The 19,670-nt window shown below is 48.4% G+C and overlaps 1 protein-coding gene across 1 annotated transcript in view; it reads left to right on the top strand.

The window, feature by feature from the left end:
• The first annotated feature begins 8,225 nt into the window (after positions 1-8,225).
• Positions 8,226-19,670, top strand: part of ABCB6 (ATP binding cassette subfamily B member 6 (LAN blood group)) — a 72,186-nt gene continuing 60,741 nt past the window's right edge. The window contains exon 1 of the mRNA XM_068246008.1: positions 8,226-9,022. The gene's annotated coding sequence lies outside the window, so the exon portion shown is untranslated. The remainder of the gene's footprint in view (positions 9,023-19,670) is intronic.

Genomic DNA, 19,670 nt, shown 5'->3' with positions numbered 1-19,670 from the left:
TTCAGAGCGGTTTGCCAGGCGTTTTTGTTACAGTAGCTGTTCAGTAACAGCTTTACTGTAACAATATCTGAAATCTACTACACCAAAAATGCTTCCCAAAACCGCAAAACGCTAGCTGAAACGCTACAGAAAAAGAAGAAAGAGTTTTAAAATCTGCTAGCATTTTGCGGATCTGCTAGCGGGTTTTGGTGTGCACCAGGCCTCACTGCACTCTCCTCTGGAACCTTTTAAAGAACAAGCGACACCCTTGTTAATCTAGAAATAAAAAACACATATATAAGTATATAAATACTACTTCTACTTACATAACAGATGTATTGTGCTATCTACGTTTTAAATCCTGTGAATTTTATAAAGGAAAAGCATAAAATCCTATTCTAGGCAGTGGCCATCTTGCCAAGCTAATGCTGATATCATATCTTCCCTGAACCCACTAGAGCGATTTTTTTGAGCGTTTAGGGAGCGTGAAAAAACGCTAGCGATTTCCCTAAACTCTCTGCCAATGTAAAAATATGGTGCAAATTCCACAGAAGCGATTGCGATTAGCAAAATCGCAAACGCAGGACATGCAGCATTTTGTTAGCGTTTGCGCTTCAATGTAAAGTATATAATCACTGGCGTAATCGCTCATCAAAACTTGCACGGATCGATTTTGCTAGAGTTTTAAAGTTAATGTACACTGTAACAAAATTAAAAATAATTGAAAGGACCAATCAGACTTTAAAACACTAATCGCTACACCAACCGCTGGCAAATTGAATAGACTTTCTAAAATCACTCCCTAAAACGCTCGTGAAATCGCTTACAAACTGCTCATACAAAATGCTAGCGATTGCGATTAGCGATAGCAATTTTTAGGGGGTTCCAGGCCTGACTCTTGTTTTCCCCTCCTCCCTTCTCTTGCTCATTGTGTATTCATTAGCTGCCCTCCTCCCAGAGTCTTCAGACACTCCCACTGAGGTGTATACTAACTGCACTGTCTTTTTTTTTTATTTACACATCCAATCACTGAGTCACCTCAGCCTTGCTTGTAAACACAAGTGGTCAGAGGGTGTGTCTGATAAGCAGCAAGACAGAGAAATAAATGGAAGAGGAGGAATATATTATAGATAAAAAGAACTCCCAGCATGCAACTCTTTGGCACTGTTTGGCACTAGGGCCAGTGCTTCTTAAGTATAACTCCAAACCATAAGAGCAGAAAAAGTTTTGAATGCAGGATTAGCATCGTTATCACTTAATACACTCAGACCAGTTGCTGTTGAAATTTGATTTTTATGGTGACAATCCCGCTTTAAGGAGAGTGCAGTCTGGCACCGCCCACTTGTACGCAAACCTGATTCTCTCATATCTTAAAGAACCACTGTCATATAAGAATGTAAAATTAAAAATGCATATTTATGCTGGAGTAAAATGCATTATAAAGAACTATTCTCCTATGTTGATTTTACTTACACTAGGTAGTATAAATATGACAGGTTTTAGCTTAATCCATGCCCTCATGGGGGATTCTCAGTATTTTCTTTTTTCTTTACAAAAGCTCTCCAAGAAAAAGGATCTACAGTATATAAAGACACCTGGCTTCCCTACTACTTTTTACACTGTTTTGGCCGTTGGGCTGAGCAAATGACATTCAGTAAGTGCTTTTTATAATAAAGAAAACTTAGAGAATCCCCCATGAGGGGATGGACTAATCCAAAATCTGTCAGACGTCTACCGACTGTAAGAGTCAGCAACATAGGAAACAAGTAATTTACAGTACATTTTTATCTGGGACAAATATACATTTTATATGAATGCATTTAAAATTGGATAATTTTTCACAATAGTGGTCTTTTAACAGGGGTAGAAAGGCATCTAGGTCACGTCAAGTGTTTCTCTTCCACAGAGAGCACAGGAACTGCCATATTCAGATGACACTCCTTGGTGGTAGGGGTCTCTTGTCCACCGCATGTGCCAAGCGCTAGCAAGCACCCGGCCCAGTAAACGAGAGCAGCTGACAGGCGTTGAACTCACCACCTGTTAGTTGCGTGTCGAAATGAATCCTGAATCTGTCAGGAAAGTTAACCCATGTTATACAGGCCATGTGTAGATAGCCCTATTCAGGCTGATAGTGGCCCAATCTAGCAAGAGGTCACACACTCCACAGTGTATTAACTGATCCACTCATATTTTGTATGTTGATAATGTGTTTTTCAAATAAAGAATATGAAAAAAAAATCATTTGCGTCCCATTGGCTGTCTCTGATACCCCACATAAGGCACCAGAAATCTCTTTTATCTGCTCTGAATATGGATGCCGAGTGTTTTGATTTGGTAGAAGCCTCACTGTTTATATGTCACTCTAGCCTTTAGTTATGCAATGTTTTCTGGTCTGCTGATGTCATAGTGCCACACTGACTGACTGACTGACTGGCAGCTGCAGCATCCTGATAAGTGAGGCTCAGGGTGGGGTGAAGGCTCTGCACACTGGAGCTCTATAAAACTTCAATAACTAGATTCCAAAACAAAGCTGAGGATGAATCCTGGTGAGAAGACCAAGACTAGTGTACAGTGTCTGCCAAATTGTATAAAGGGATGGACTGCTGCACAAGATGTCAGTGCTAAATGAATACATAACATGGTAGGACATTAGACTATGACTGGGATTAGATTGTAAGCTCCTCTGAGGAGAGTCAGTGACATGACTATGTACTCTGTAAAGTGCTGCAGAAGATGTGAGTGCTATATCAATATATAATAATATAAGACATTAGACTATGCTTTTCATTCTGGACATGGTCAGCCCTACTAATTGGAGTTATTTCTAATAAAGCAGAACTTAAAGCAAACCTGAACTGAAAATTTAAAGTCGAAATAAACATACACATGTCATACTTACCTCCTGTGTAGTCCCCTCATCAGTCTCTTTCTCCTCTCCTGTGTCCTGTTTGTCCACTGTGATCAATGGAATTCTCTATCCTCCATTTTGAAAATAGCCATTACCCAATAATTGCTTCCTGGTCAGCACACTGTTAAACTGTAATATCGCCCACGTGAGCCATAGGGAACATGGATGTTACCTTGCTCATCAGTTGTCCTTTCAGTTATAACTGACAGTAACTGATATATTTCATTTCTGACAAAATCTTGAAAATAGTGAGCTTCTGAGAGGAACTGGCGAAGAGGTACGTATGTAACATCCATTTGCAGGTACATGTTTAATTTACATAATTTTACTCAGTTCAAGTTCACTTTAAAAAAAAAAGAAATCCAAAGTTTACAGCCTCTGAATAGCGCTGTCAATGGGAAAGCTTCATAAGCACTTAATGCTGCTGCCAATGTGACCCGGTTCAATAGCTGGCTTGTAGTAGTTTATTAATTGGTGATCTGTTCAATACTCGGCATGTACCAGAAGGCCTGATTTGTGATTTCTCCAATATCTGGCAGATATGAGGATCTTCATCTCTGTGTGCTTCTCTCTATAGCTGGTGATAAATATTTGATTTGTGGTCAGTTCTACAATAAGCCATTAGGTCTTTATCGCTGGCTGTTATATGGCTGGTGCTTCAGAGGGAATGCTGCCTGGATTAAGTCTTCCTGTCACTTCTCAAATACAGTTATATGAAAAAATACTTTACAACGTGATGGAGTTAACCTCCCCAGCGTTCAATTTCCCCAGGATTTCTGTGCAAACAGTGATAAAACTTATTTTTAAAACTTTTTTTTTCCTGTAACTTGCCAAAATGTGTCAAGCAAGGGTCTAGTATACAGTGCAGGAGAGCATTGATGTGTATGCATGTTTATACTGTTCACAGCATGTTTTTTTGAACTGACATTTCTGTCCATACCGCTAGGGAGGTTAATAGTTTGCATTCATCTACTGGTAACCTCTCCTCATCGGCATTATTATTGACTTATGAGATGTATCTTTCATGGCAGTCTACAATAAACCTTTAACGGAAAAGTAAAGTGGATAAACACAGGGATGCTGCTAAGGTTTTTGTGGTCCCCAGCGGTACATAATTTATGTCCTCATAGTCAGAGACCCCTTCTCCCATAAACATAGGTAGCCAAAGAGCCCCCTGCCCAAGAAAATGATTTTGTAGCCCTCCAATATAGTTAGGTAGCCAAAGGTGCACCCTCTCCAGTATAGGTAGCCAAGATGTAACCCCAGTATAGGATGACACACCCGTATAGGTGTCTCCCAAGTATAGGTAGCCAATGTGTCTCCCAAGTATAGGTAGCCACCCCCAGTATAGCTAGCCAAGGTGTCCCCCAAGTATAAATAACCACCCCCGTAAGGGTAGCCAAGGTGTCCCCCAAGTATAGATAGCCACCCCCGGTATAGGTAGCCAAGGTGTCCCCCAAGTATAAATAACCACCCCCGTAAGAGTAGCCAAGGTGTCCCCCAAGTATAAATAGCCACCCCCGGTATAGCTAGCCAAGGTGTTCCCCAAGTATAGATGGCCACCCCCAGTATAGGTAGACAAGGTGTCTCCCAAGTATAGATGGCCACCCCCAGTATAGGTAGACAAGGTGTCCCCCAAGTATAGATAGCCACCCCCAGTATAGGTAGACAAGGTGTCTCCCAAGTATAGATAGCCACCCCCAGTATAGGTAGACAAGGTGTCTCCCAAGTATAGATGGCCACCCCCAGTATAGGTAGAAAAGGTGTCTCCCAAGTATAGATAGCCACCCCCAGTATAGGTAGACAAGGTGTCTCCCAAGTATAGATGGCCACCCCCAGTATAGGTAGACAAGGTGTCTCCCAAGTATAGATGGCCACCCCCGGTATAGGTAGACAAGGTGTCTCCCAAGTATAGATGGCCACCCCCAGTATAGGTAGACAAGGTGTCCCCCAAGTATAGATAGCCACCCCCAGTATAGGTAGACAAGGTGTCTCCCAAGTATAGATGGCCACCCCCAGTATAGGTAGACAAGGTGTCCCCCAAGTATAGATACCCACCCCTAGTATAGGTAGACAAGGTGTCCCCCAAGTATAGATGGCCACCCCCAGTATAGGTAGACAAGGTGTCCCCCAAGTATAGATACCCACCCCTAGTATAGGTAGACAAGGTGTCCCCCAAGTATAGATGGCCACCCCCAGTATAGGTAGACAAGGTGTCCCCCAAGTATAGATGGCCACCCCCAGTATAGGTAGCCAAATACACAATACTATGTAATCAAATGATTTTCCCATTTTTATTTTTTTATAAAAATGATCGAATTGGAAAAAAAAATAAAGGGAAAAAAATTGATTGAGAAGAAAAAATAGATTTCCCCGTTTTTTTTTTTCCATAAAGATCTGATTAGCTGTGCTGGAAAAATCAGATCGATTGCTTTCAAAATTGAAAGGTGTATGGAAGGCTGCATAAAATAATCTAGTAGACATAAACTGAATACAGAGGAAAGGACAAAGAAATTTGTAGGTATGCAATTTTTTCCTTGCATTCCTTCATCTGCAATCACTCCGAAACTGCTGCAGGCAACGCGTTCACGATTTCATACAAATCGCAGGCGCTGTAGTGGAGTCACCTTTATAGGATTCCACTGTCCTAGAGCTCTGCCAATTGCAGGGGATCAGTGCACAGAAAGCACTGCTAATGGGTCCCGGCCCTAAGGATGGACAAAAAAATTGTATCATCAGTGGGCACCGTAAAGCTGGTCATACACTGTACAATAAAATCGTTTAATTTTCCTGTTTTTTTTTTCGTTGAAAACAATTGAAGTGGAAAAAATTTAAAGGAAACGTGTTTTTGATTGAGAAAAAAAGAGTTGATTTCCCAATTTTTTTCGATAAAGATCTGATGCTGGAAAAATCAGGTTAATTGCTTTGAAAATTGAAAGGCGAATGGTAGGTTTGATAAAATAATCTAATAGATATAAACTGAATACAGAAGAAAGGACAAATCAAGGAAGAAATGAGGCCACACCCATCTAGAGCTAAAAATTGGTACAAAAATTTTATTTTTGCCTTTTTAAAGGGAAGGTTCAGTGACAGTTAAAAAAAGAAAAAAAAATCCAAATCCACTTACCTGGGCCTTCCTCCAGCCCGTGGCAGGCAGGAGGTGCCCTCGGCGCCGCTCCGCAGGCTCCCGGTGGCCGACCCGACCTGGCCAGGTCGGGCCTCTTCTGCGCTCCATTGTGCGTTCCACGCCGGCGCGCTGACGTCATCGGACGTCCGATGACGTCAGCGCGCCGGCGTGGAACGCACAATGGAGCGGCAGAAGAGGCCCGACCTGGCCGCCGGCCTGGCCAGGTCGGGTCGGCCACCGGGAGCCTGCGGAGCGGCGCCGAGGGCACCTCCTGCCTGCCACGGGCTGGAGGAAGCCCCAGGTAAGTGGATTTTTCTTTTTTTTCAACTGTCCCTGAACCTTCCCTTTAAAGAGAACCTGTAACAAAACAAAAGTTCCCCTGGGGGGTACTCACCTTGGTAGGGGGAAGCCTCAGGCCGCCATGGATAGTATGTAACTCCAGCAGAGTTACATCTTTCCCTACAATCCATGGCAGCCTGGAGGTGGAATAATAATTAGCGCCACCTAGCGGTTGCGCCCGGCTAACGGAAATGTACAGATGGTCTAGTGCAAAACCTGCCGGTTCTCTCAGATTTTAACTGCTTACTTTTTTTCGCTGTAGAAGTCCTTTTACCAACTTTTGTTGTTTATTCTATCATTTTTTCCTGGATTTTCAAAAAACTCGAGCTTGACCCAATTTTTAGATTTATTTAGGCTGACCAGGTGTCCTCTTTTGCCCGGACAGGTCCACTTTTTCCCACCTGTCCGGGCCGTCCTCCCGGGTTTTTGAAATGTCCGGGGAGGCGGGAGCTGTTTCAAAGTCCTGTCAGATGCAGTCCCGCCCACCAGCTTCTGCCTCCTCCGATCCACCCTCTGAGTGGAATTCCCGATGACTGACTGAGCGTAGGCCACGCCTCCTCCTGTTCTCATTGGCCCTCCCAGCGGGCGCGCGCGGTGATCTGCGCGTTGTGTGTGTGTGAAGATGGCGGCGTCCTGGGGAAGGTTACTGGGAGCCCGGGTGAGTGTGCGCACTACAGAACTGTCATTACAGCGTGTCTCATATATGTGCACCATCCTCATCTGCTGCCAATCTTATAGAATTTGTGGGGAAATGTGCTGTCAATAAGATTGCATTTGTGGGGAAATGTGCTGCCAATCTCCTACCATTTGTGGGGCAATCTGCTGCCAATCTCACTGCATTTGTGGGGAAATCTGCTGCCAATAAGATTGCATTTGTGGGGAAATCTGCTGCCAATCTCATAGCATTTGTGGGGAAATCTGCTGCCAATCTCATAGCATTTGTGGGGAAATCTGCTGCCAATCTCATTGCATTTGTGGGGCAATCTGCTGCTAATCTCATTGCATTTGTGGGGAAATCTGCTGCCAATCTCATAGCATTTGTGGGGAAATCTGCTGCTAATCTCATAGCATTTGTGGGGAAATCTGCTGCCAATCTCATAGCATTTGTGGGGAAATCTGCCAGTCTCAATGCATTTGTGGGGAAATCTGCTGCCAATAAGATTGCATTTGTGGGGAAATCTGTTGCCAATCTCATTGCATTTGTGGGGAAATCTGCTGCCAATCTGATTCCATTTGTGGGGAAATATGCTGCCAATCTCATTTTCTAGAGAAATATGCTGTCAATCTGATTCCATTTGTGGGCAAATCTGTTGCCAATCTCATTGCATTTTGTGGGGAAATCTTCTGCGAATCTGACTGCATTTTGTGGTCAGCTGGCCCTCCACCATGTGGTCTGGGAAAAAAAACGGCTCTCCATGCCTGCGAAGTTGGACAGCACACTAAGGTCTTGTATATTTGGCCCCACCCATGACCACGCCCACATGCTGTTGTGATCGTCCTCTTTTTTGGAAATCAAAATATGGTCACCCTAGATTTATTTGATCAAGCAGTATAATGCATCAGATTTTTCTGATAAAATGTTTTGTTTAAATGGCTTAAACAGTTCAAATACCTTCTAACACTACTATTGGGACTTTTGGTTGTATTTTTGATAAAATCTGTGCCGAGGGGTCGGGACTGTGGACTGTGTAGGGATTGCAGGCTCAGACAGACCTGCTCTCATCTCTCCATTCAGTGCAGTCGGGAATTCGCTGAGTCACGCCTGCGCCTTCCGGCTGCTGAGTCACGGCAGGAGAACACGGCGGGCAGCATGACAGCCCGGGAACCGCGCTCTGCACACCCGCGCATGCGCACTGGCAGCCAGCCGGGACGGAGTGCAGGCAGGGGACACACAGAGAGCACAGTGACTGAGGCACTATGGGGGCTGGAGGCTTGTGCTGATCCTGGCAGACGCGGCGATGGTGGCTCTGACATTATCCCTGACACATGAGTGACAGCCAGAGACTGACAATGAGGGACAGAGACAACCAGATCCTCTGACACGCTGCAGGGAGATACAATACATAACCTGGAGACAGTCCAGAGACTCTGCTGCAGATCCAGCCACTGAGAAGAGACACTACAGTGTGTGACAGGAGACAGTGACAAATGCCACAGAGAAGAGACAGTGCAGGAGACTGAGGTGCCACAGAAAGGAGACACTAGAGTGTGTGACAGGAGACATTGACAAGTGCCACAGAGAAGAGACAGCACAGGAGACTGAGGTGCCACAGAAAGGAGACACTACAGTGTATGACAGGAGACACTGACAAGTGCCACAGAGAAGAGACAGCACAGGAGACAGAGGTGCCACAGAAAGGAGCCAGCCACAGAGAAGAGACCGCACAGGAGACAGAGGTGCAATAGAGAAGAGACCGCACAGGAGACAGGTGCCACAGAGAGGAGACAACACAGGAGACATAGGTGCCACAGAGAGGAGACAGCACAGGAGACAGGTGCCACAGAGAGGAGACAGCATAGGGGTCAGCGAAAGGTGGCAGTGTAAAAAGACAGTACTACAGTGTGTGAGAAGAGACACTACACTCCGTGACAGGAGACAGTGAGAGGTGCCACAGAGAAGAGACAGCACTACAGTGAGTGAGAAGAGACTGATCTGGAATCTTTGAGAGGTGAGTGACAAGGAGATAGAATTATGGTTATGTTGTGTATGCTTTGCTTGTACTATGTAGATATTTGCACGTACATCCTGCAGATGGGTGCAGTATTATCTTGGGGCTGGATGCTTGTTGACACTGCTGGGACAATGTACACATGCCATGAAACTGAGCACTGCTACTAGTCTGGTATACACATGGCATGGTGCTGGACTGATGTACACGTGGGATGGTGCTGTTCTGGGGTATATGTGGCATGGTGCTGGACTGATATGCACGTGACATGGTGCTGGTCTGGGCTATATATGGCATGATGCTGGACTGATGTACACGTGGGATGGTGCTGGCTCGGGGTATATGTGGCATGGTGCTGGCTCGGGGTATATGTGGCATGGTGCTGGCTCGGGGTATATGTGGCATGGTGCTGGTCCGGGCTACACGTGGCATGGTGCTGGTCCGGGCTACACGTGGCATGGTGCTGGTCCGGGCTACACGTGGCATGGTGCTGGTCCGGGCTACACGTGGCATGGTGCTGGTCCGGGCTACACGTGGCATGGTGCTGGTCCGGGCTACACGTGGCATGGTGCTGGTCTGGGGTATATATGGCATGGTGCTGGTCCGGGGCTACACGTGGCATGGTGCTGGTCCGGGGCTACACGTGGCATGGTGCTGGTCCGGGGCTACACGTGGCATGGTGCTGGTCCGGGGCTACACGTGGCATGGTGCTGGTCCGGGGCTACACGTGGCATGGTGCTGGTCCGGGGCTACACGTGGCATGGTGCTGGTCCGGGGCTACACGTGGCATGGTGCTGGTCCGGGGCTACACGTGGCATGGTGCTGGTCCGGGGCTACACGTGGCATGGTGCTGGTCTGGGCTACACGTGGCATGGTGCTGGTCCGGACTACACGTTGCATGGTGCTGGTCTGGGGTATATATGGCATGGTGCTGGTCCAGGCTACACGTGGCATGGTGCTGGTCCAGGCTACATGTGGCATGGTGCTGGTCCAGGCTACACGTGGCATGGTGCTGGTCCAGGCTACACGTGGCATGGTGCTGGTCCAGGCTACACGTGGCATGGTGCTGGTCCGGGCTACACGTGGCATGGTGCTGGTCCGGGCTACACGTGGCATGGTGCTGGTCCGGACTACACGTTGCATGGTGCTGGTCTGGGGTATATATGGCATGGTGCTGGTCCGGGCTACACGTGGCATGGTGCTGGTCCAGGCTACACGTGGCATGGTGCTGGTCCAGGCTACACGTGGCATGGTACTGGTCCGGGCTACACGTGGCATGGTGCTGGTCCGGGCTACACGTGGCATGGTGCTGGTCCGGGCTACACGTGGCATGGTGCTGGTCCGGGCTACACGTGGCATGGTGCTGGTCCGGGCTACACGTGGCATGGTGCTGGTCCGGGCTACACGTGGCATGGTGCTGGTCCGGGCTACACGTGGCATGGTGCTGGTCCGGGCTACACGTGGCATGGTGCTGGTCCGGGCTACACGTGGCATGGTGATGGCCCGGGCTACACGTGGCATGGTGCTGGTCCGGGCTACACGTGGCATGGTGCTGGTCCGGGCTACACGTGGCATGGTGCTGGTCCGGGCTACACGTGGCATGGTGCTGGTCCGGGCTACACGTGGCATGGTGCTGGTCCGGGCTACACGTGGCATGGTGCTGGTCCGGGCTACACGTGGCATGGTGCTGGTCCGGGCTACACGTGGCATGGTGCTGGTCCGGGCTACACGTGGCATGGTGCTGGTCCGGGCTACACGTGGCATGGTGCTGGTCCGGGCTACACGTGGCATGGTGCTGGTCCGGGCTACACGTGGCATGGTGCTGGTCCGGGCTACACGTGGCATGGTGCTGGTCCGGGCTACACGTGGCATGGTGCTGGTCCGGGCTACACGTGGCATGGTGCTGGTCCGGGCTACACGTGGCATGGTGCTGGTCCGGGCTACACGTGGCATGGTGCTGGTCCGGGCTACACGTGGCATGGTGCTGGTCCGGGCTACACGTGGCATGGTGCTGGTCCGGGCTACACGTGGCATGGTGCTGGTCCGGGCTACACGTGGCATGGTGCTGGTCCGGGCTACACGTGGCATGGTGCTGGTCCGGGCTACACGTGGCATGGTGCTGGTCCGGGCTACACGTGGCATGGTGCTGGTCCGGGCTACACGTGGCATGGTGCTGGTCCGGGCTACACGTGGCATGGTGCTGGTCCGGGCTACACGTGGCATGGTGCTGGTCCGGGCTACACGTGGCATGGTGCTGGTCCGGGCTACACGTGGCATGGTGCTGGTCCGGGCTACACGTGGCATGGTGCTGGTCCGGGCTACACGTGGCATGGTGCTGGTCCGGGCTACACGTGGCATGGTGCTGGTCCGGGCTACACGTGGCATGGTGCTGGTCCGGGCTACACGTGGCATGGTGCTGGTCCGGGCTACACGTGGCATGGTGCTGGTCCGGGCTACACGTGGCATGGTGCTGGTCCGGGCTACACGTGGCATGGTGCTGGTCCGGGCTACACGTGGCATGGTGCTGGTCCGGGCTACACGTGGCATGGTGCTGGTCTGGGCGACACGTGGCATGGTGCTGGTCCGGGGTATATTTGGTATGGTGCTGTTCTGGGCTACACGTGGCATGGTGCTGTTCCGGGCTACACGTGGCATGGTGCTGGTCCGGGCTACACGTGGCATGGTGCTGGTCCGGGCTACACGTGGCATGGTGCTGGTCCGGGCTACACGTGGCATGGTGCTGGTCCGGGCTACACGTGGCATGGTTCTGGTCCGGGCTACACGTGGCATGGTGCTGGTCCGGGCTACACGTGGCATGGTGCTGGTCCGGGGTACACGTGGCATGGTGCTGGTCCGGGCTACACGTGGCATGGTGCTGGTCCGGGCTACACGTGGCATGGTGCTGGTCCGGGCTACACGTGGCATGGTGCTGGTCCGGGCTACACGTGGCATGGTGCTGGTCCGGGCTACACGTGGCATGGTGCTGGTCCGGGCTACACGTGGCATGGTGCTGGTCCGGGCTACACGTTGCATGGTGCTGGTCCGGGCTACACGTGGCATGGTGCTGGTCCGGGCTACACGTGGCATGGTGCTGGTCCGGGCTACACGTGGCATGGTGCTGGTCCGGGCTACACGTGGCATGGTGCTGGTCCGGGGTATATTTTGTATGGTGCTGGTCCGGGCTACACGTGGCATGGTGCTGGTTCGGGCTACACGTGGCATGGTGCTGGTCCGGGCTACACGTGGCATGGTGCTGGTCCGGGCTACACGTGGCATGGTGCTGGTCCGGGCTACACGTGGCATGGTGCTGGTCCGGGCTACACGTGGCATGGTGCTGGTCCGGGCTACACGTGGCATGGTGCTGGTCCGGGCTACACGTGGCATGGTGCTGGTCCGGGCTACACGTGGCATGGTGCTGGTCCGGGCTACACGTGGCATGGTGCTGGTCCGGGCTACACGTGGCATGGTGCTGGTCCGGGCTACACGTGGCATGGTGCTGGTCCGGGCTACACGTGGCATGGTGCTGGTCCGGGCTACACGTGGCATGGTGCTGGTCCGGGCTACACGTGGCATGGTGCTGGTCCGGGCTACACGTGGCATGGTGCTGGTCCGGGGTACACGTGGCATGGTGCTGGTCCGGGCTACACGTGGCATGGTGCTGGTCCGGGCTACACGTGGCATGGTGCTGGTCCGGGCTACACGTGGCATGGTGCTGGTCCGGGCTACACGTGGCATGGTGCTGGTCCGGGCTACACGTGGCATGGTGCTGGTCCGGGCTACACGTGGCATGGTGCTGGTCCGGGCTACACGTGGCATGGTGCTGGTCCGGGCTACACGTGGCATGGTGCTGGTCCGGGCTACACGTGGCATGGTGCTGGTCCGGGGTATATTTTGTATGGTGCTGGTCCGGGCTACACGTGGCATGGTGCTGGTTCGGGCTACACGTGGCATGGTGCTGGTTCGGGCTACACGTGGCATGGTGCTGGTTCGGGCTACACGTGGCATGGTGCTGGTTCGGGCTACACGTGGCATGGTGCTGGTCCGGGCTACACGTGCCATGGTGCTGGTCCGGGCTACAAGTGGCATGGTGCTGGTTTGCGGGTATACATTACACAACACCAGACCATGCTACATGCACTGCACATGTCTCATATTACTCTGCACACAGGCAGATTCACTGAGGATGAAAATCACTGAAGAATAAGTTACTTATCCGCTATTTGATCGCAGAAGCTTCTAAAGCCAAAGTACAATTTCCCATCAGATAGACGGATCTATTCGATAGATCTAATAAGAACTTGCATGGTGTGTAGACGTCCAAGTTGTTTCAGATCAATTTTGTGATAAATTTTGCTTTGATAAGTACCCAAAATCCAGGGCTGTGGAGTCGGTACAAAAATCTTCCAACTCTGACTCCTCAGTTTATGAAACCACGACTCCGACTCCGGGTACCCAAAATGGCTCCGACTCCTTAGTCTAATACTTAACAGGGCTGTGGATTTTGTACAAAAATCATCCGACTCTGACTCCCGACTCCGACTTCTCAGTTGATGAAATGAACGACTCCGACTCCAACTCCGGGTGCCCAAAATTGCCTCGACTCCAACTCTGACTCCACAGCCCTGCCAAAATCTATTGCAAAATCTAACGCAATCCGATTGGACCGGTTGGAAATTATCTAATAGATCTGTCTAATAGATCTGATCTGATGAAAAATTGTACCGTGTGGATGAGGCTTACCACTCCCTGGGTCATAGTAGAAAATAGTGAAATGTTAGTGAATTAGACTCTGTACATGCAGCACCCACGGCAATAGCCTATTATGCATTTATAGCAACAAAAGCTCTCACTGTGGATGCTGAAAATGATTGCAATCGCCCTACCGCTAATTTACTAACCTTCCAGGAAGATCCATTTGTCCTGGTATGACCCATGTGGGAGATGCAAACTTCTGCCACCCTGTAGTAGATTTTTCTTTTACATGAAATTCATGTGTTGTAACAGTTTTGTTCTTTATTTATCTCTGATAAATTCACCCATGAGTTAGCAGAGCACATGTTGCATAAGATGAACATACAGATGTTGCACAGTTCAGTGCTATAAGCATGTAAGCAGCGTGTCGCACAGCATGGCAGGAGGGGAGATGCTGCCTGATACAGATACTGCACAGTCATGTTACTGAATGGTAGGCGTGAGCAATGAGATGCTAATAATATTGACTTATGCAGATTAATGCAACTTGGAAATTAACCAATCAAATGCAGCACCTGGTTGGCCTCTGACAATACAGAAGGAGCCAGTGTAACGGCTGTCAGGCCGATTAGCCTCTGACAAAGCTGAGTGAGCCTGTGAAATGGCTGTCAGGACGATTAGCCTCTGACGAAGCGGAGGGAGCCTGCAAAACGGCTGTCAGGACAATAAGCCTCTGACAAAGCTGAGTGAGTCTGCGAAACGGCTGTCAGGACGATTAGCCTCTGACGAAGCTGAGGGAACCAGCGAAATGGCATTTTGATGACTTTTTACCTTGCACCTGGATGCCAGTGCTGTAATCGCTACTGTACAATAAGTTGGGTTGGTGCTCTGCTTTTCCTCTTGGACCTGCTGTATTTGATTAGTCTGTTTCTATGCTGTATAAATAAGCATACAATTGTCATCAACTCAGAATTATTAACTGCTTATTATCATATTGTTGGCCATCACTACTGAATGCATCAGTAGTAAGGGCCCATTCAGGCTGGGTGCACACTTAGCAGTGCGGGAAATGTCGCATTTTTATGCATGTGCGTCTGTATTGCGTTTTCCATGCGTTTGCGTTTTGCATTTTTTGTTTCCGGCACATGCGGTTTTTTTTGCATATACAAAACGCATATGTGTTTCGCATGCGTTTTTCTATCGTGTTTTATGCAAATCACTAGGAAGTGGAAATACATCAGAAAACATTTAAAAAAAAACGCATATTAACCAGCCTGGCGTTCTATTAAGATCGCCAGGCTGGTGACCAGACGGTTTTTTTTAATAAAAAAAAAACTATTGCATGCAGCCAACTGAAAGTTGGCTGCATGAAAGCCCACTAGAGGGCGCTCCGAATGCGTGTTTCTGATCGCCTCCGGCGATCAGAAGTAACGAGAAAGGCTGCGATGAGCAGCCCTTCTTGTTATGCTTTCCTCGTCGCCATGGCGACGAGCGGAGTGACGTCAGCCGACGTCCTGACGTCAGCCGCCTCCGATCCAGCCCTTAGCGCTGGCCGGAACTGTTTGGTCCGGCTGCGCTGGGCTCGGGCGGCTGGGGGGACCCTCTTTCACTGCTGCACGAGGCGGATCGCCATGCGGCGGATTGCCGCGCTGCGGCGGCGATCAGGTAGCACACGCGGCTGGCAAAGTGCCGGCTGCGTGTGCTTCTTTTTATTACATTAAAATCGGCCCAGCAGGGCCTGAGCGGCAGCCTCCGGCGGTATTGGACGAGCTGAGCTCGTCCATACCGCCCGGCTGGTTAAAACGCATACAAAAAACGCACACAGCACTCATTACATTGCGTCACCATTGACTTTCATTATGTGCGTTTTTGAAAAATATGCAACAAAACCAGCGTTTTTAAAAACGCAAATGTCAAAATGCATACACATGCATTTTTTGATGCGGCCCATTGACTAACATTACATACATAAACTCTTTGTTTTCCGCAACGCTAGCGTTTCTGCCTAGTGTGTTCCCAGCTTCAGACTCGAGCGATTAGCGGGCACTTACCGCTAATCGCTGGTAATCCCTATCGCATTTTAAAGCGCTAGCGCAATGTTAACTATATGGCAGTGATCTCAAATAGCAACTCAGGGGAGACACTTATTCTGGCACCGGCTATTGCCGCTGGCCGAATTATGTTTTTTTTTTTTTTTTTTTTTTTTTTAGCTAATTTTATGTGGCGTCCAGCTGTAACTCCGGGTGCCACTCAAATTAGCTTAAAGAAAAGGTAATTCGGCCGCTGGCAATGGCCGGTGCCCAAATTAAATTTCTCTTCTGAGTGCTTACGGCGCTTGCTTGTAGCACCTGCTTTGAGCGCTGCCATAGACTTAAAGGGGCATTATGGCGAAAAAGTGTAAAATTGAAAGTACATGTAAACATATACAAATAAGAAGTACATTTTTCCCAGAGTAAAATGACAAATGACTTTTCTCCTATGTTTTGCTGTCACTTACAGTAGGTAGTAGAAATCTGACAGAATTGACAGGTTTAGGACTAGCCCATGGCCTTTATTCTTTATAAAGACATTCCCTGAAAAGGATTTATACAAATATGCTAGCCAGCTTCCCTGCTCGCTGCACAGTTTTTTGGCAGTTGGATGTAGCAACGGCCATTTATTAAGTGCTTTTGAAAATAAAGTAAATCTTAAAGAAAACCTGTAACAAAAGAAACCTCCCCTGCGGAAACTCACCTCGGGTGGGGAAGCCTCCAGATCCTATTGAGGCTTCCCCCGTCCTCCTCGGTCCCACGGCAGCAGTGATAAAGCTCCCCGAACAGCGGGGATGTAAATATTTACCTTCCCGGCTCCAGTGCAGGCGCAGTATCCACTCTCTGCTCGGAGATAGGCTGAAATAGCCGATCGCTGTCGGCCCCCTCTACTGCAAGTCTCCTGCGCCTGCACAGTAGAGCGGACCCGACAAAGATCGGCTATGTTCACCTATCTCTGTGCTGAGAGCCACAACAGCGCCTCTGCTGGAGCCAGGGAAGGTAAATAAATCAGCGCTTGTCGAGGGAGGATTCCGGGACACTTCGGGGAAGCCAGTGTTGGACTGCCTGCAGCTACAGGGGAGGGGAAAACCTCATTGGGACCCCGAGGTGAGTACGCCCCAGGGGAACTTTTTTTTTTGTTACAGGTTCTCTTTAACCACTTCAGGACCACAGTCTTTCTACCCCTTAAGGACCAGGCACTTTTTTTCCATTCAGACCACTGCAGCTTTCACGGTTTATTGCTCGCTCATAAAACCTACCACCTAAATGAATTTTACCTCCTTTTTCTTGTCACTAATAAAGCTTTCTTTTGGTGCTATTTGATTGCTCCTGCGATTTTTACTTTTTATTATATTCATCAAAAAAGACATGAATTTTGGCAAAAAAATGATTTTTTTTAACTTTCTGCGCTGACATTTTTCAAATAAAGTAAAATTTCTGTATACACGCAGCGCGAAAAATGTGGACAAACATGTTTTGGATAAAAAAAAACCCATTCAGTGTATATTTATTGGTTTGGGTAAAAGTTATAGCGTTTACAAACTATGGTGCAAAAAGTGAATTTTCCCATTTTCAAGCATCTCTCACTTTTCTGACCCCCTGTCATGTTTCATGAAGGGCTAGAATTCCAGGATAGTATAAATACCCCCCAAATGACCCCATTTTGGAAAGAAGACATCCCAAAGTATTCACTGAGAGGCATAGTGAGTTCATAGAAGATATTATTTTTTGTCACAAGTAAGCGGAAAATGACATTTTGTGACAAAAAAACAACAAAAAAAGTTTCCATTTCTTCTAACTTGCGACAAAAAAAATGAAATCTGCCACGGACTCACCATGCCCCTCTATGAATACCTTGAAGTGTCTACTTTTCAAAATGGGGTCATTTGTGGGGTGTGTTTACTGTCCTGACATTTTGGGGGTGCTAAATTGTAAGCACCCCTGTAAAGCCTAAAGGTGCTCATTGGACTTTGGACCCCTTAGCGCAGTTAGGGTGCAAAAAAGTGCCACACATGTGGTATTGCCGTACTCGGGAGAAGTAGTATAATGTGTTTTGGGGTGTATTTTTACACATACCCATGCTGGGTGGGAGAAATATCTCTGTAAATGACAATCTTTTGATTTTTTTACACACGATTGTCCATTTGCAGAGTTATTTCTCCCACCCAGCATGGGTATGTGTAAAAATACACCCCAAAACACATTGTACTACTTCTCCCGAGTACGGCGATACCACATGTGTGGCACTTTTTTGCACCCTAACTGCGCTAAAGGGCCCAAAGTCCAATGAGTACCTTTAGGATTTCACAGGTCATTTTGCGGAATTTGATTTCCAGACTACTCCTCATGGTTTAGGGCCCCTAAAATGCCAGGGCAGTATAGGAACCCCACAAATGACCCCATTTTAAAAAGAAGACACCCCAATGTATTCCGTTAGGAGTATGGTGAGTTCATAGAAGATTTTATTTTTTGTCACAAGTTAGCGGAACATGACACTTTGTGGAAAAAAACAATTAAAATCAATTTCCGCTAACTTGTGACAAATAAAATAAAATCTTCTATGAACTCACCATACTCCTAACGGAATACCTTGGGGTGTCTTCTTTCTAAAATGGGGTCATTTGTGGGGTTCCTATACTGCCCTGGCATTTTAGGGGCCCTAAACCGTGAGGAGTAGTCTGGAAATCAAATTCCGCAAAATGACCTGTGAAATCCTAAAGGTACTCATTGGACTTTGGGCCCTTTAGCGCAGTTAGGGTGCAAAAAAGTTCCACACATGTGGTATCGCCGTACTCGGGAGAAGTAGTACAATGTGTTTTGGGGTGTATTTTTACACATACCCATGCTGGGTGGGAGAAATAACTCTGTAAATGGACAATTGTGTGTAAAAAAATCAAGATTGTCATTTACAGAGGTATTTCTCCCACCCAGCATAGGTATGTGTAAAAATACACCCCAAAACACATTATACTACTTCTCCCGAGTACGGCGATACCACATGTGTGGCACTTTTTTGCACCCTAACTGCGCTAAGGGGCCCAGAGTCCAATGAGTACCTTTTGGCTTTACAGGGGTGCTCAAAATTTAGCACCCCGCCCACTTGCCAGGACAGTTAACAAACCCCACAAATGACCCCATTTTGGAAAGAATACACGCTAAGGTATTCCATGAGGGCCATGGTGAGTTCATAGAAAATTTTATTTTTTGTCACAAGTTAGCGGAAAATGACATTTTGTGAAAAAAAAACAAAAACACAAAACCACAATTTCTGCTAACTTGTGACAAAAAATAAAACATTCTATGAACTCACCATGCACCTCACGGAATACTTTGGGGTGTCCTCTTTCCAAAATGGCATCATTCGTGGGGTCTGTCCTGGCATTTTAGGGTCTCTGCAATCATTACATGTATGGCCAGTATTAGGAGTTTCTGCTATACTCCTTATATTGGGCATAAGGGTAATGCACTGTGGGCTGAAAGGAAAAATGAACGTCAAACAATCAATCAATGTGGATGAAAAAATATCTGCCAAAAAATTTTGAAAAAAAAAAAGAGGAGGAAGGCGTCTGCCAGGACATAGGAGCTGCCGCCCCAAAAATCCAAACCCACCAGCTCGTATGCCCTGGCAAACCTGATTTATCCATTCACACCGATCGATGTGGATGAACAAATCATTGCCAGAGTTCTTTTTTGATACAAAGTGTTTGCCAAAGCATATGAATCCCCAACACCACTCCTCGGCCCATATGCCTCGGCAAACGTATCTTTTTGACTGCGGAGGAGAAATCTCGTCCTGCAGCGCTGCATGCACCGACTTGTGTGTAAGCTGACAGACGCGCAACGTTCTGTCAGGATGCACCATCAGTACTGCAGCTGGTTAGTCGTTCGCTCGGTCCACCTGGAAGGTTATTGGATGGAAAAAGAGA

Source organism: Hyperolius riggenbachi, chromosome 7 (genome assembly GCF_040937935.1).
Source record: "Hyperolius riggenbachi isolate aHypRig1 chromosome 7, aHypRig1.pri, whole genome shotgun sequence".
Classification (NCBI taxonomy): Eukaryota; Metazoa; Chordata; class Amphibia; order Anura; family Hyperoliidae; genus Hyperolius; species Hyperolius riggenbachi.
The sequence above is the reverse complement of the archived record's forward strand: the minus strand, read 5'-3'. Positions and strand labels throughout refer to the sequence as shown.